This window comes from Lissotriton vulgaris, chromosome 11 (assembly GCF_964263255.1).
Source record: "Lissotriton vulgaris chromosome 11, aLisVul1.2, whole genome shotgun sequence".
NCBI lineage: Eukaryota > Metazoa > Chordata > Amphibia > Caudata > Salamandridae > Lissotriton > Lissotriton vulgaris.
The window spans coordinates 352211875-352228022 of NC_141699.1; the positions used below are offsets into that span (position 1 = coordinate 352211875).

Here is a 16148-nt window from a genome sequence, read left to right on the forward strand (position 1 = left end):
GAAAAATGCGTTGGTCTTTGGTTAGCATATGCAAGGGTAAAGGCCCAGGCCAAAAATACAAAGTCTGACAAAAACAGGAAAAAGGACGCACCATAAGGAGAGAAGGGACTCAATAAAAATATTATATGATGAAGGCGAAAGTTTAATTACATTAATAAAACATTGATATGAACATATTCATTGATACACATGATTAAAAATGAAAAGATAAAAAATAGATTTTTATAAAATAAGCTGTTACTCCAGAGAAATATATATAAGTCACAAAAACGTTATCAACCTAATGATAATGCCCAGAAAAATGTTGAGGATGCTGATTTCTGTCGACGCGTTTCGACACACCTTTTTGTGTCTTCCTCAGGACAATATCAGCAAAATTCTATGGTTTAACACCTTCGACGCTCATGACGAGCTCAGCTCGTCATGATGTACACCTCTCATACACTCATGACGAGCTGAGCTCGTCATGGAGCATGGGTTTCTGAATATTTCAGCACCCAGCGGGAATTGCTCTAGCAGCCATGGAGTTAAATAAACAAAGAGTCACAACATCTCCTTATGTCAGTCACAATTAATGCCTCTTTACTATATACAGTGGTATTACCATCTGTCGTCAGACCTGAAAAAATATACATACATATATATATAACATGATACATCGCTAGAGAGACCATTTAGACAAATATATTTCCTATATACACATATTTCTATATACATATATACATAAATTTGCACTAAAACATTTGTGTAAACAAAACAATACCTTATTTTCACTATGTTTTTTTGGTACTTACCTCTAATGGTCCATATCCCGCATTTTACAACCCCCCCACCCTGACCCTCCCCTGCCTGACGTCACCGCCCCAGTTTAACGCCCGGCAAAGGCCTTGCCTGTATTCCCCAACTTTCTTTCCGCATACCATCACTCCGCATACTTTCATTACGAAAGTACCATGACTCCGCAATGCCATTATAACGCATGGCATTACATTTTATATGCTTTTACCACGCATACATTTACAACGAAATTCGTTGTAAATGCATGAATGGTAAAAGCATGTTTTTTTTTAAATGTTTGGATAAGGTAAGTATGGGTATAGGGGTATATGTTTTGGGGTACTGAGGTATATGTTTTGGGGTGTTTGGGTATTTTAAGGGTTCAGATATAGTTTTGGGTTATGGGGTACAGGGGTAGTTTTAGGGTTTAGGGATAGGTATGGGTTTTGGGGTACAGGGGTATTTTTAGGGTTCAGGGCTAGGTTTGGGTTTTGGGGTATAGGGGTATTTTTAGCGTTCAGGGGTAGGTTTGGGTTTTGGAGTACAGGGGTATTTTAAGGGTTCGGGGCTACGTTTGGGTTTTGGGGTACAGGGGTATTTTTAGGGTTCAGTGCTAGGTTTGAGTTTTGGGGTACACAGGTATTTTAGGGTTCGAGGTAAGGTTTGGGTTTTGGGGTACAGGGTTATTTTTAGGGTTCAGGACTAGGTTTGGGTTTTGGGGTACAGGGGTATTTTAAGGTTTTAGGGCTAGGTTTGGGTTTTGGAATACAGGGGTATTTTAGGGTTCAGGGGTAGGTTTGGGGTTTGGGGTACAATGGTATTTTTAGGGTTCAGGGCTAGGTTTGGGTTTTGGGGTACAGGGGTATTTTTAGGGTTCAGGGGTAGGTTTGAGTTTTGAGGTACAGGGGTATTTATAGGGTTCAGGGCTAAGTTTGGGTTTTGGGGTACAGGGGTATTTTTAGGGTTCAGGGGTAGGTTTGGGTTTTGAGGTACAGGGGTATTTATAGGGTTCAGAGCTAGGTTTGGGTTTTGGGGTACAGGGGTATTTTTAGGGTTTAGGGATAGGTTTGGGTTTTAGGGTACAGGGTATATTTATAGGGTTAAGATGGGTTAGTGTTTAAGGGTGTTGGGGTATTTTAAGGAGTACGGGTGGGTTATGATTATGGGGTGCAGGGGTATTTAAAGGGAGCAGGGTGGGATTAGCACACGATATGAGACATGGCATGAAGGGCGGAATGTACCACACGCCCCCAACGTTTGTCACACCCCCACAGCACAACACAGACACGCCCACCAGGGACTACTTTGCTGGCACGGTTCTTTTACGTTTTAAATGTATATGGTGGGCGTCTGCATAGCCTATGTCCTTCTGCTGCAACTGCCCTTTCCAACACTGTATTGGGTGTTGTGATTGGTGCTGTGGTTCCTGAGATTACCCGCCTCAAAGGTTTGGGCTCTCTCTTTATTATATTAGTATAGATACATTGCCCCCTGTATGCAAGCCCCATATTCACAGTGTTAAAACCTTTATTACGTCAAGCTGGTTGTAAAAAATATATGCCCTCTATGGAGTTTTTACAAAGGCTTCCCTCTTTCAAAATATGTACTGGAATGTTGAATTTTATAAAGGGCACTCTGAAAATACTAAACCGTTTTGAACAGCTAAACTCCTAACAGATCTTTTTTAGCTCCATGCGCGGATTTTATTGTTCTGCTTTAAAGATTGTAATGGAATCCAGTCTTAAATTATTTTGATATTTTATTTGATGTATATAATGTATGTATGTAGTTTATTAATACACACTTTTATGTCATTTTAAGTGCATAGTAAATATAATTTGATTTGATTAATTATACTGTTGAGCCCCCTCCTTACAAAATAAAAAGACCCTCCCTCCTTTCTTCTTGTTTATTTACCAACAGTTGGACTTGATGCCGAGATTCGAACGTAGCTCCCGAGCTCTAAAGTTCGCAATTCTAGAACTTGTGGCGGGAGATGTGTCTAAAAGTGTATGTCGGTGCTGGCCATCAATGAGAGAGACATGTGCATTTTTCAAATGGGTGGTGAAAAAATATGAGTATGTTGCTGGAGATGTGGGCCGCCGTGCCACCAATGTACTTACCAGGGAGGGTAAACACCCATTATTCCGCAACTTTCTTTCCGCATACCATCACTCCGCATACTTTCATTACGAAAGTACCATGACTCCGCAATGCCATTATAACGCATGGCATTACATTTTATATGCTTTTACCACGCATACATTTACAACGAAATTTGTTGTAAATGCATGAATGGTATCAGCATGTTTTTTTTAATGTTTGGATAAGGTAAGTATGGGTATAGGGGTATATGTTTTGGGGTACTGAGGTATATGTTTTGGGGTGTTTGGGCATTTTAAGGGTTCAGATATAGTTTTGGGTTATGGGGTACAGGGGTAGTTTTAGGGTTTAGGGATAGGTATGGGTTTTGGGGTACAGGGGTATTTTTAGGGTTCAGGGCTAGGTTTGGGTTTTGGGGTATAGGGGTATTTTTAGGGTTCAGGGGTAGGGTTTGGGGTACAGGGGTACAGGGGTATTTTTAGAGTTCAGGGCTAGGTTTGGGTTTTGGGGTATAGGGGTATTTTTAGGGTTCAGGGGTAGGTTTGGGTTTTGGGGTACAGGGGTATTTTAAGGGTTCAGGGCTAGGTTTGGGTTGTAGGGTACCGGGGTATTTTAGGGTTCAGGGGTAGGTTTGGGTTTTGGGGTACAGGGTTATTTTAGGGTTCAGGGCTAGGTTTGGGTTTTGGGGTACAGGGATATTTTAGAGTTCAGGGGTAGGTTTGGGGGTACAGGGGTATTTTAAGGGTTCAGGGCTAGGTTTGGGTTTTGGGGTACAGGGGCATTTTAGGGTTCAGGGGTAGGTTTGGGTTTTGGGGTACAGTGGTATTTTTTAGGGTTCAGGGCTCGGTTTGTAACTAGCAAATGTCTCCTACAAGCCCATACACTCATCCTTATTAGGGGCCTCCCCCTAGGGTGACATATTTTATGTGACCACATGACATTAGAGGGGCTGGGTATAGGGTCTCCATCTCTGGTGCTGGACCCACACTTGGGGGACAAGACACTTCTCCACTCTAGTAAACCTGAGCCCTCAGCATCACCCACCACTCAAGAGAAGACCTTTTCCTGTGCAAGCTTCTGAAGGCCCACATGAGTAGGGCATGCTGCCTGCACCTCACTGGACTCTCCTTTAGATAGACCACTAGCAGTCAACATTTCCTGATGCTCGACAAAGGTCCAGACATAAGCACCTGATCCGCTCATGAGTGTCAAGCTTCCTCTCTCTCTCTGGAGTAGGAAGCACCGATGCAATGGACAGTGCATTCCCAGAATAAACCATTGATTCCTTGTTTGCTTTACTCTCCCTCGGTCTCTCCTCAGGAGGGATCTCCACCTCTCTAGAAGGCTGGTGGGCAGCCTGTACTCTGGTGAGCATGGGAGACGTGGTCCCGAATAGGAAAGTAATACCCGGCTTACCTGGGCTCTATAATTACATCAGTCCTACATTTTATCTCCATCTGTACCTTCAGCTACGAGAAAGCGATGTATTTGCACATTGGCAATGAGACCAAATGCCACAGAGTCTGTGATGATCTCAGTCTATTATGATACTAAGGGTGTCGTTGTCAATAGAAAGGTACCTGCCATTGATACGAGCCCTCTGACACACCCTTTTGAGTTTCTGTAGATATGTTGCAGGGCAAACAATACTCAGTGGCGTAGTAAGGTCAGGTGTTACCCGGTGCAGAACATTTCTTGTCACCTCCAGCTTGACAAAATGGCAAAAATATGTGTTTAAAACACATGTTTTTGTCATTTTGTCACCCCTCAGTGATGGCACCTGGGGAACCCCGCACCCACCGCACCCCCGTTCCTACGCCACTGCCAAGACTTATTTCACATGTGCAGAACCACTGGGTTCAGTCTCACTTAACCACACTGGTACTGTCCACCTTACTAACACATTAGTTATCATACAAGTTACTGGCACAGAGTCCTTGACTCAGCAGTCTTTGTTATAGTGTCTGCTTCCTATTGCAGGTAACTACTTTCTTCCCTCAATTCACCTTGGAGTGCTGGCTGGCTTCCCCACTCTAACCCTTAAATTACAGTTTGAAAACCATTATACTTAGCACTCCTTTCCCCTTTAGGCTTGAAGTTATGCTATTAACACCCTAGTTCACATGGTTGGCTTATCACTTGTCTGGTTCAAGTCAGTGGCATAATGAAAGTTTAAGGGACCCCGTGCAATGTACACGGAGGGGCCCTGCTCCAGATTTTATCCAGAGCGCTCAGACCTGAGTACTGTGCTGAGGGGGCCCCTTGCAGCTGGGGCCCCCGGCACTGCAGGGGATGTGCGGGCATGTGTTACGCCCCTGGTTCTGGTCTAGTTTTTAGACCATAAGCTTTGAAGGTTCTGCCGAACTTCAATCTCAGCTTCCAAGAGCCTCCAAAATGGACTCCTAATTTATCGTCATTTTCATGTATTCTTCAAGACTCCAGTCCCTTCAACAGAGACCACCTTCACTTGTCACTTCATTCTTGAGCCATGCATGTAATCTCATAACTGTTGAACCAACCCAAGATGTTAATGCTAGACATATACATTTGTATCAAATCTTTGGCAGGAGTTTATTGGGTTTGAAGGGGGAAATACTTTCCCACTTGCAAGCATCCTTATATGCCTCACCCCTGAGCATCTTCTTCTAATCAATGGCTATCATCCTGTTAAACTGAGATAGACATTCGTTTTCCAGTTTCCTTCAATTTGCAATCTTTCTCCTGTCAATTCCTTCCTTTCTCTATTTCCAACTGTTCTTTTTGTCTCTTCTCCTGGGCCCACTCTTCCTGTCAATCCATTTGCATCGACTCTTCTGCCTGAGGAGCTAACCCCAGCTTCTACTTCCCAAACTATTTGGCCTTCTTTCTGAAGGGCCAGCTGGAGCATCAGGATCTCTGGTAGACCTAACTCTCCTAAAGGTCTAACCTTCCTGAGGGGGTGATTCCTCCAACCGTGGACCAGGAGACCCTATAAATAAGAGACAGAGAATGTCTTGAGGATAATATTGGGACAACCCTTGGGGCAACCATTGGAGCAGTCTAGGCAAAGTCTACACTGAAGGGCTTTGAGAGCATTTGGCTACAGCTCTCTCCTCTGGAATCTGTTGTAATGGATGTCTCTCCTGAGCATTCTACACCCTTTTGATTATAATATGATTTCTCAATTGCAGAGTCTTGGTACTTGTTATCCCCTATCCTAATACATCTCTTTGAATATGTCCAGGGACAATGGCTAGCAGATCTCCTTCTTCTCATTTGCCACCTGCGTTTTCAAGTGTAGGATTTGAGTTAAAAGTTGGATTTATCACCTTCTATTTCGTCTCCCTGTAAATGGAATGTTGGCATCCCTCACCGTTTTTCCTTAGTTTTATTGACTGTTTGGCATGGTCAAAGGGCAACCAGGAGTTACATGACTCCAATTGTGTGATTATGGTGTTTTCTGCCTCTGTTGGTTTGACACCCCTTTTCTACTGGACCTGAAACTGAGACAGAAACTAAAAATTAAGCACCAAGTACATGTCTTCAAAACCCTCTCTTGGCCTATTTATTTTGCAAGATATTAGCAAGACTTAGACTTTGGCCTTGTTCCCAATCTAAAAGTGGACACACTGTGAAAGACATCAGCCCTGGAACTCAGCATTCAGCCAAGCCAACATCTATAAACTGCCTGGCACAGGTTGGTGGGAAATACCTGGAATACTGACTTTGAGTTTCTACCTAGTAGTTATCCTAATTTGGAAAATGCAGATGCAGATGTGTAGTTCAAGCCCATCCCTTGCATGGGTAAGCTCTGGTTTCAGGAGAGTGACAATATTTTACACAGTCTGCTCAGGCAGATCATTAGCACTTGATCCTCAAAGTGGCTATGCAGAGAGATCCGGGACTACTGTTTCATTTTTCCCTACCAAGTGGGCTGGGAACAGCCAAGGCTGAATAGGCCGAAAGCAATTATCTCTAGTAACAGCACACATTTGCATTAAATTTAGATAAAAGTAACAACACAATATATATCTTGGTAATACCAAATCTGTTTTTAATGGTAGTGATGTTTACCAAATGCTATCAGAAAAACCCTGCCTTGGTGTAATAGGCTTACTCCGATATTATCTCCTGGCTAATGATGGAGCTACCCTTGATTCAGTCTGGAACTCGTAGTCCAAGCGGTCCCCCTTCCGTAGGTGAATGAATGAAATGGAATTTATAACGCGCAACTATGCCCAATGGGCGTCAAGGCGCCTAACTCAAACAGCTAGCTGAGGGCAGTCAGATACAGGAGCTTACTGATATGCTTTAGTGAAACACCAGGTTTTCAACGCTTTCCTGAAGAGATCAAGTAAAGGCTGTGATTTGATCTCCAGGGGCAGAGTGTTCCATAACTGGGGTGCCAGAATGGAGAAGGCCTTGCTCCCCCATCTAGCCTTCTTAGCGCGTGGGACTACCAGTTGGTTTAGCTCTAGAGAGCGTAAACATCTGTTCGGGACATACCTAGTGAGCAAGGATCCCAGGGCATCAGCCGGGCCTGCCATCAGGGCACTATACGTGAGGCAGAGAAGTTTGAACGAAACTCTGGAGGGAATAGGGAGCCAATGGAGATTCTTCCTAGCCAAGGTCACAGAGGACAGCCAAGGCAGGGCCAAAACAAAACGCGCCGCCGCATTCTGTACAACCTGCAGGCGCTGCAGAAGGCCTTTGTTGGCCCCGGCATAGAGTGAATTACAATAGTCAAGCCTTGAGCCAACAAGAGCGATCACAACCTGCTTACGTGCCTGTGGGGAAAGATAATGGACAATTATTTTCAGAGTCCTGATGACACCCCAGCAGGTGGCCACCGTCCTATTGACCTGGAGTTCCATGGAGAGCCGGGTATCAAAGATGACACCTAGGTTCCTAGCAGATTGTGTAGGAGTGGGGCAGATGCCTAAAGATGGAGGCCACCACTCACCTGACCACAGGCCCTGGTCTTTGCCAAAGACCAGGACCTCTGTCTTGTCACCGTTCAACTTTAGGGAGTTGAAAATCATCCACTCTGCAACAAGTTGCATGCAGGACCTAAAGTTGGACGCGGTGACATTCACAGAGTGGGTCAGGGACAGCATAATCTGCGTGTCGTCGGCGTACGACACTACCTCCATCACCTGGGATCTTACTAGTCTTGCAAGGGGGGCCACGTAGATATTAAACCGGGTCGGACTCAATGCCGACCCCTGTGGCACCCCGCATTGCAAAGACTTAGCAGGGGAGAGGTAATCTCCGAGCATTACACGATGCTCTTGTTGATGTAGGAAGGTCAGAACCCTTTTTGCTGTAGCAACTCTCCTGTGTAAGCTTTGTATTCCCTCTATTGCCCTTTTTAGTCTTTAAAGTCAGTCACAGTTCTTTAGTTTGGTTTGGTATCTCATCCTTTGTAGCTGTTCCAGGCACTCACCCTCAGCACACCTGTTCCTCAGCTAATGCAAATGCTCCCCTAAGCATATGTGCTTAGGGTGCGGTCTTTATTCAAGAGCAACCAATACTGAAAGGAAACGTTGTATAGATTGCCTTCTTCAGCAGTGAGGGGAACATGTCTGCTTTAAGCCATTTGGGCTCCTGAGCTGTGCCAGCATCTTGTGCTACTCACAAAAATGTTACCCTTTGCCAAGCACAAACCCTCCATTCAAATGTGGTCAGAGACCCCAACCCACACTGTCTTTCACTGCCAGATCATTGGGAGGTAATTATGAGAGTGTGATAAGGGGCTATGATTGTTAAGTTTGCAACCCGATCCCTGAACAGAACAAGCCTGATATGACATGAGACCACAACTCAGTCTAATTGGTGATCATTTATGGTGATCCTGCAATTAGGGAAAGGATCCATTGCCACACACTCTAGGGTAGTGTGGCCTGTAAGGGTCAAGCAAGGTGCTATGTCCCTCCCAGCCACCAGGATAAATTCTCTCCTTCTAGCCAGTGATTACCACAGAGTAGGCTGCACGCCTACTGAGAGGCACAGTTTAAGCAGTGCAGTAGCATGGGAGATAAAAGGCAACGGTTCTGGCCAACCTGTCCCTTCCCCACCAATTCTCAAAATGTGTTGTGCCCTTGTTGCTAACCCTTCCTGCATGATATAACTGTTGTCTTAGAGGCAGCTGGACTATGGGTTCATTCTTTTGCTCTCCACCCCTGCATCTCACCTATTTAAATAAGAACATAGTGTGGTACGTTCTTTATATTTATTTCTAACAAAGTCATTTACATTTTCGAAAAAGGTGCATGTTATAGGAAAAGAGAAGCATGGATCTAGAGGATAAAGAGTACCCCATGTACCCATCAACGCTAGTTATGTGCTCTAATTCTCTTTTTTGGATTTTGGTTAGATGACATATTAACTTGAGAACCATAGGGCAATTACATTCATCTTCTAATACCTTATGATTCCAAACCTTTGTTAATCTTTACTTTAGAGCATATAAAATGCGGAAGTTCTCATTATTATTTTTCCTACATACATATCCTATTGGTAGTTCCAATCCAAAAAGCTTTATTTGACAAATAAATGCCATAAAAGCGAAATACATCTAATGAGACTCATTTTTGTTACAAAAGTTTCAGTGCAAATATTTTAAAAAGATTAATAAATATACATCAATCTTACACTTGGTTAAGATCATTTTAAACAACTAGAATAACGCATTAGATAAAAAAGTTGGACACTCAAATCGACCTGCTGTTGCTAAGGGTGCTGACAGACCCTTTTCTTCATCAACAACTTGCGGTACCCGCTTCGCGGGTCCCGCTGCGCACTTTCGCCGCCTGGGAAGGCTGGACACTGCACCTTCGCTAAGCGTGCGTTGGACAGGGCTGCGAGTGAGTGGGGCTGGACTTCAAGGTCCAGAAGCCTCTGCAACCCGCGCCTCACGCCACCTGGCCGCTCTCCCTGTCCACCACGCCCCGCCTGCACACCTGAAAAGGCTGGGGAGGAGAAGACGCCGTGGGACACTCAAATCGACCTGCTGTTGCTAAGGGTGCTGACAGACCCTTTTCTTCATCAACAACTTGCGGAACACGCTTCGCGGGTCCCGCTGCGCACTTTCACCGCCTGGGAAGGCTGGACACTGCACCTTCGCTAAGCGTGCGTTGGACAGGGCTGCGAGCGAGTGGGGCTGGACTTCACGGTCCAGAAGCCTCAGCAAACCGCGCCTCACGCCACCTGGCCGCTCTCCCTGTCCACCACGCCCCGCCTATACTCTATAGGTCCACCTATTTAAGAGAAGGTATCCACCCACGGCGCGGGAGCGCGCAGGAGCGTCCCGGGAGAAGCCCGGGACAAGGGCGGGACCGTCTAAGGCCGTCCAAGGACGATCAAGGTCGGGTCGGGAACACTCTCTTTCATCGGTGATTTGAGGACTTCCTTCCATTGACTGGTATTAAGATTTTGTATTCGTATTGGTATAGACCTATCGTCTCTTCTGTTTTTACAAATTGAATCTTTATATTCATATGATGTCCTTACGTTGAGGGAAGGGTAGGCAGGTAACTGTAAAGACGAATAATGGGAAAGCCACTGGAACCTTAGATGATTTTATAACCCGGGCAACGGGGATTTTAGAAAAAGAAATTGCCCTTACTGAAAAGCGTTTGTCATTAGACTTAATAACAGGGAAACACTCCTCTTTGGGACGAATTGGCTCAACAACTACCCCCGAAAAGGCAACAATTACCCCCGATAAGAGTACAGAAAATAATTTGGAAGCCAGTCCAACTCTTGTCGTAATTTCCGATTCCCAGCCAACTATGGTTGAAGATTTAGGGGGCTGCACAGATGAAGCCCCTATACTATCAGGTATTACGGGGGATAGCGCCCAATATTGTAATTTGAGAATTAATGGGTCTACTCCTATCCAACCCAGAGTCTTGGATTGCGACCAAGTACTCACACAACCTAATAAACGGAAAAGAGGGGGGAATCACAGGAAGGGAAGTAGAGCCAAGCTAGCTAAGACAGTTTTGGTAAATGTGCCCAAGCAAAAGGGAACCCACTTAGGTGATGTGGGACAGAAAATCTTTTCTTTCCAAAATAATAATGAGGAATTATTGGGAAAAATTGAGAAATTGGTGCAAAATCTTTTGTTGCCCCTCTTAGAGAGAACGCAAATTGTTAACTTAAAATTAGACCAATTACAACACCTCATCTCACTTAATACTCACTCTCTTGAAACATTGGCAAATAAGAGTAAATCACCTGAGACGGGGGGCAATAATAATAATAATATCATCCCAAGAAAAGGGGGCCAGAAAAATCTAAGTAAAGAACCCCAAACACCTACAATTGTGGACCCCCAGGTAGCACCCGTACCATCAGTACGGACTAAACCCGTACCATCAGTACGCACTAAATCTGCAGTGGTGGCCACAGTGGGGTCCCAAAGCCAAAATGTGGCAGCCACAGCATCAACGTCTGAGGCAACTACATCTAAGCAGGCAGTTACCTCTGGGCCTAAACCAACTCCATCGCAGGGAACTGTAGTCGATAGTGACAGAATACCCACAAAGAAATTACCTCCTGTAAATTTGCCTCCAGACTCTGCCCCTTTTATGGTAATCCTGACAGGAGTCCCTGCAGTTATGCCTAATAAATCGGAAACAAATCAGGACCTTAAAAATAAAGTAACATTTTGGCTTAATAATAATAGGCCACTTCCCCCTGACTCTAAAACAAAAATACTCAGTGTGCGAAGAGTCCCCTGGGTGGATCCAAGCGAGAAGGATCTAGAGGGGGATTGTATCCTGATTAACTTCAGGGACACCTGGGTAAAAGATATGATTTGTCGTAAACCAAGGTTTGCCAGAGTTGGAGATATCCAATGCATAGGTTTGGAATACTTTTACCCTAATCTGAATTATATCCCATCGAATCCGTACCACAAGAATACTGGGTTGAGCTTCCAGAGCAAAACCTATCCTAGGTGGTCACGGAGAAATATAGCTGCATGGCCGATTCAAAATCACCCGGGAATGTGGTACCAGGGTGATGGCTACTTTAGGGGACCACCATATAACAATGACAACTTTCTGCACCCACCCTATAATGACCCAAGACTGAGAATCCAGGGAGATGATTATCTAGGGTGGATGCCAAGTAATATTCCCCTAAGAAATCGTTTTGACCCACTTGTGGGTATGGAGGAGCTGGATTGACCACTACATAATTTTTCTGGAAATGTTTTGCCAATAGTAGAGCTGAACCAGAGGGAGGTTGGGGAAAATTGTAATGATAATTTGGTGGAGGATGTCTCTGTATGTGATGAACATATTATTAACTTCCAAGATTCAGAGGTTTGCACCATCCAAGAAAGTGAATCAAATTTAATTACCCTAAGGCAAGATCTGGTAGCACCACCAAAACTAGTTGGAGATAAAGTATGTGAATCAAGGCTGTCTCTGATTTCATGGAACATCGCTGGTCTTGCTACTAGATTGGAGGATGAGGCCAGGTTGGATTATGTGGGTGATCATGACATTCTGTGTCTTCAGGAGACATGGAGCCGAACGCCCCAGAACATTGATGGCTTTCAACCATTTAATGTCCTGGCGGTGCCATCACCAGCGGGGAGGGCAAAAGGTGGGATAATGACAGCAATTTCCCTCAAACTATGTAAACTTGTAACATCTAAGATAGTTGACACCCCATGGTATCAATTGCTAATGTTGGAAAATCTGTTTCCGGAACCGCTGTTATTGATCAACTGGTATTAAAACATCTTTGATGACAATGAGACATCTATAATATCGAGCTTGGAGGAAGCAATAGCCAAGGCACGTTGTGAACAGCCCCTACTTTTTATCATTTGGGTGGGGGACTTCAATTGCTCATTATGTAGACATGGTGATTCGAACGTGTGTGGTTTGAAGGACTCACATGAACAACCTTTAATGCACTTTAAACACACACCCCAGGGGGATGCTTTAAATAATATCATTATCTTAAACGACCTATGTATAGTGGAACCCTGGGTTGTCCCAAATTCGGCCCCAATACCAACCTTTCAGGGAAGTAGAGGCACAATAAGTTTTATTGATTTCGCAATTGTGTCTAGTGGCTATTTTCATTATGTTGACAAGCTTGAGGTAATTGCAAATGCTGCCAGTGATCACAACCCTCTAATGTTATCCCTGCTTTGTCCTGTTAAATCTAAACATCCAGTCTGGGAGCAACCCACAAAGTATAACAGGAATCAAGGCATCACCCTCAAATGGGGTAAAATAGATGCTGTTAGCCTAGAGGCAGAGATACTAAATGCCTATAGCTCTGAACTTGATTCATGTCTATCGCCTACAGCCAACCCTGAAAAGGTCATAGGGAATTTTGAAATTTTATGTGGGCACGTAGCTGAGCGTCTCAAAAAACTGATTGGGAAAAATAAACCAAGGGGCCCCAGATGGTTTGATGCCGTGTGCTCTGCATCGCAGAGATCCTTAAAAAAGGCTTTAAAACAAAAACCAAGGGATAAAGAGTTGGTTAGAACGACCAGATTGGCCTATAAAGAGGCCATTAGAATAAGGAAGCAGAATCTAAAAAACCTAGCTTGGGAAGATCTAGAGAAGGCCTCGGAATTAAAATATAGTAGGCTCTTCTGGGAAGTAATTAATCGTCCCCTTTTTACGAGCAATGGTAAGGATAATATTGTGATGCAGATTACTGGTGAATCATGGGAATCCCACTTTGGAAAAATCTTTAACCCAAATGAAATTCAAACCCAGGGACATTTGGAAGACACTAGGTAGCTGGTGGCCTCACAGACATCCTTGTCTCTGAGTTCTTCGCTTACTCTGCAAGAGGTGGAGGATGCCTTGAGGAAAGGCATATTACTAAAAGCCCCTGGCCCTGATGCAGTACCTTTGGATTTCTTTAGGCATAACGTCAAGGTTTGGGCACCTTTACTGCTAAATGTGTTTAGGGCAGTTGTTATTGGCCATATCCCGGCATTATGGAAGGAGGCAGTGGTGGTGCTGATATTTAAGAAGGGCGACAGATCTGACCCCTGATGCTATCGCCCCATATCACTAATTGATGCATCATGTAAACTGTTGGGTAGGGTCATTTTAGCTAGATTGGAAACATGGGCAGATTCGTTGGGCCTCATTGTGAATTCTCAATACGGGTTCAGAAAGGGAAAAGGGACGGTCGAACAGTGTCTGAATTTGGCACTAATCATATGCAAGTACATGAAGGCAAGGAATTCTTCCATCCACCTTGCCTTCATGGACCTCTCAAGTGCATTCGACACTGTGTGTAGAAGCAAGCTTTGGCAAATGATGGGGGATATGGGCTTTGAGGAACCCTTGGTCACTTTGCTTCGTAGAATGCATGAATCGACAACTGTAGCCATAAGGTTCGGGCCAGGGGGGGAAACGACAAAATCTATCCCCTCAACTGAGGGCGTACGACAAGGTTGCATATTAGCCCCTTTTTTGTTCCTTGTGTACACAAATGGCCTGGAAAAGTATCTGTTGGACCATTGCCGTGACTTTCCAAAGGTTAACAGCAGGAGCATACCAATGCTTTCTTATGCCGACGATACGGTACTTATGACCCTCACAGGAAATAGCATGCAGATCTGTCTTGATGCCTTTAATACCTTCATGTTGGACCTAGACCTGAAGGTAAACTTCACAAAATCTTTTGCAATGGTCTGTGGCCCAAAGGGGACTAAATCTAGAAAGTTCATGGTAAATAATTTTACCATTGAAAAGGTTGAAAATGTTAACTATCTGGGAAACCTTTTTAATAATAAATTGAGTTGGGCCCCATTAATGAAGGTCCGAGTTCAGAGCGCTAGTCGCTCTATAGAAGGTCTGTTTCGCTTCTGTGGTAAGTTAGGTCAAAAACCCGTCACACATTTAAAAACCCTGTATAGATCAAAATGTTTGTCTGTGGCCACCTATCGGGCAGGGGTTTGGGGGATTGAAAGCCCTGCCTCGATACAAGTCATGGAGAACAAATTCATAAAGCGTGTACTAGCAATTCCACCAGGCTCATCAAACAAATTTGCTCACGATGAAATAGGATTGAGCTATGTGAGTGATACCATTCGTCTTTCACCCTTATTATTATGGGGCAAAATGTGGTTATCTGAGGAACTTCAGCTCTCTAGAGACATTCTCCAGGACTGTTTAAACCTGGAAAATGGGAAGCAGATCCCTTGGTTATCATATGTTAATGAAATGCTTCATAAAATAGGTTTGGGTGATATCTATGATAACCCTGAAAAAATCCAGGGAGACATTAAAACCGTCATCAAAACAAGTTATTGGAAATCTTCACATGCTCATTCCCTGGTTAGGCCATCTGCATGTATGGTTAACTTACACCACCAGTTTTATTTAACTTTCACAACCCATGTGCAATGGCGATTTTATCTCACACGGTTTAGGCTAAACATTCTGCATTTTCTTTTTGCCTTTCCTAAACAAGGGGGTTGGTGTGAGAGGCTGCCCCCTTGTCCTTGTAATAACAAAGTTAGTCAAAGTACTATGCATGTTGTCCTCTTTTGCTCCTTATATAAGGATCCGAAACCTAGGTTTATTAAGCCTATTTTGAAGGGGAAGCAATCATGTAACTACAAAGAAGGTTATGACTACTTGTTATCATTGTCATCTTCTGGAGTGTGTTGCGCCATGCTAAATTTTATCCGAGTGTCTCTCCTGATTAGGAAACGGTATGGTTAATTTGGCCTTAGACCTTTTGTTCATGTAGAATGTTGTGTTGTGATTTTTATCTTTTTGCTCCTTTTGATGGCCATTCTAGTATGAATATTCGATGAAATAACGCCTGTTGACTTAAAGTGATCGGTACGGGCCCTATTTTCGGTATGTTTTGCCATGTCAAATTACCTGTGAATATATTAATTAATGTTTTCTTACCTGCTCAATGTGTAATTTTAGATTGTTTTCTTTTAAAATATTTCTAAATCATGTTTTGTTAAATGTTTTACTTTTATGATTCTTCTCTGAATTGAATAAAGTATTTGAATCGAATCGAATCGGATTGTAGTAGTTAAAAGTACAATAATTAATTAAACATACACATTGATTAAAAAAAAATAAGCTAAGGACATGGATGGCAGACATAAATATAGCAATTGGTTGAGAAAGATCTTGATCTTATAACCCACATCCAGCTCAGATACTTGGCTACAGCTTTTGCAATAGAAGAGAGAGTATCATTACTCAATATCCTCATTGCAGTGCTACATGTTCTGGTGGACAGCAATCTGCATACTGGAGCCA

The 16148-nt window shown here is 43.7% G+C and overlaps 1 protein-coding gene across 1 annotated transcript in view; it reads left to right on the forward strand.

The window, feature by feature from the left end:
• Positions 1–16148, forward strand: part of LOC147679760 (uncharacterized) — a 361586-nt gene that overhangs the window by 37924 nt on the left and 307514 nt on the right. The window lies entirely within an intron of this gene.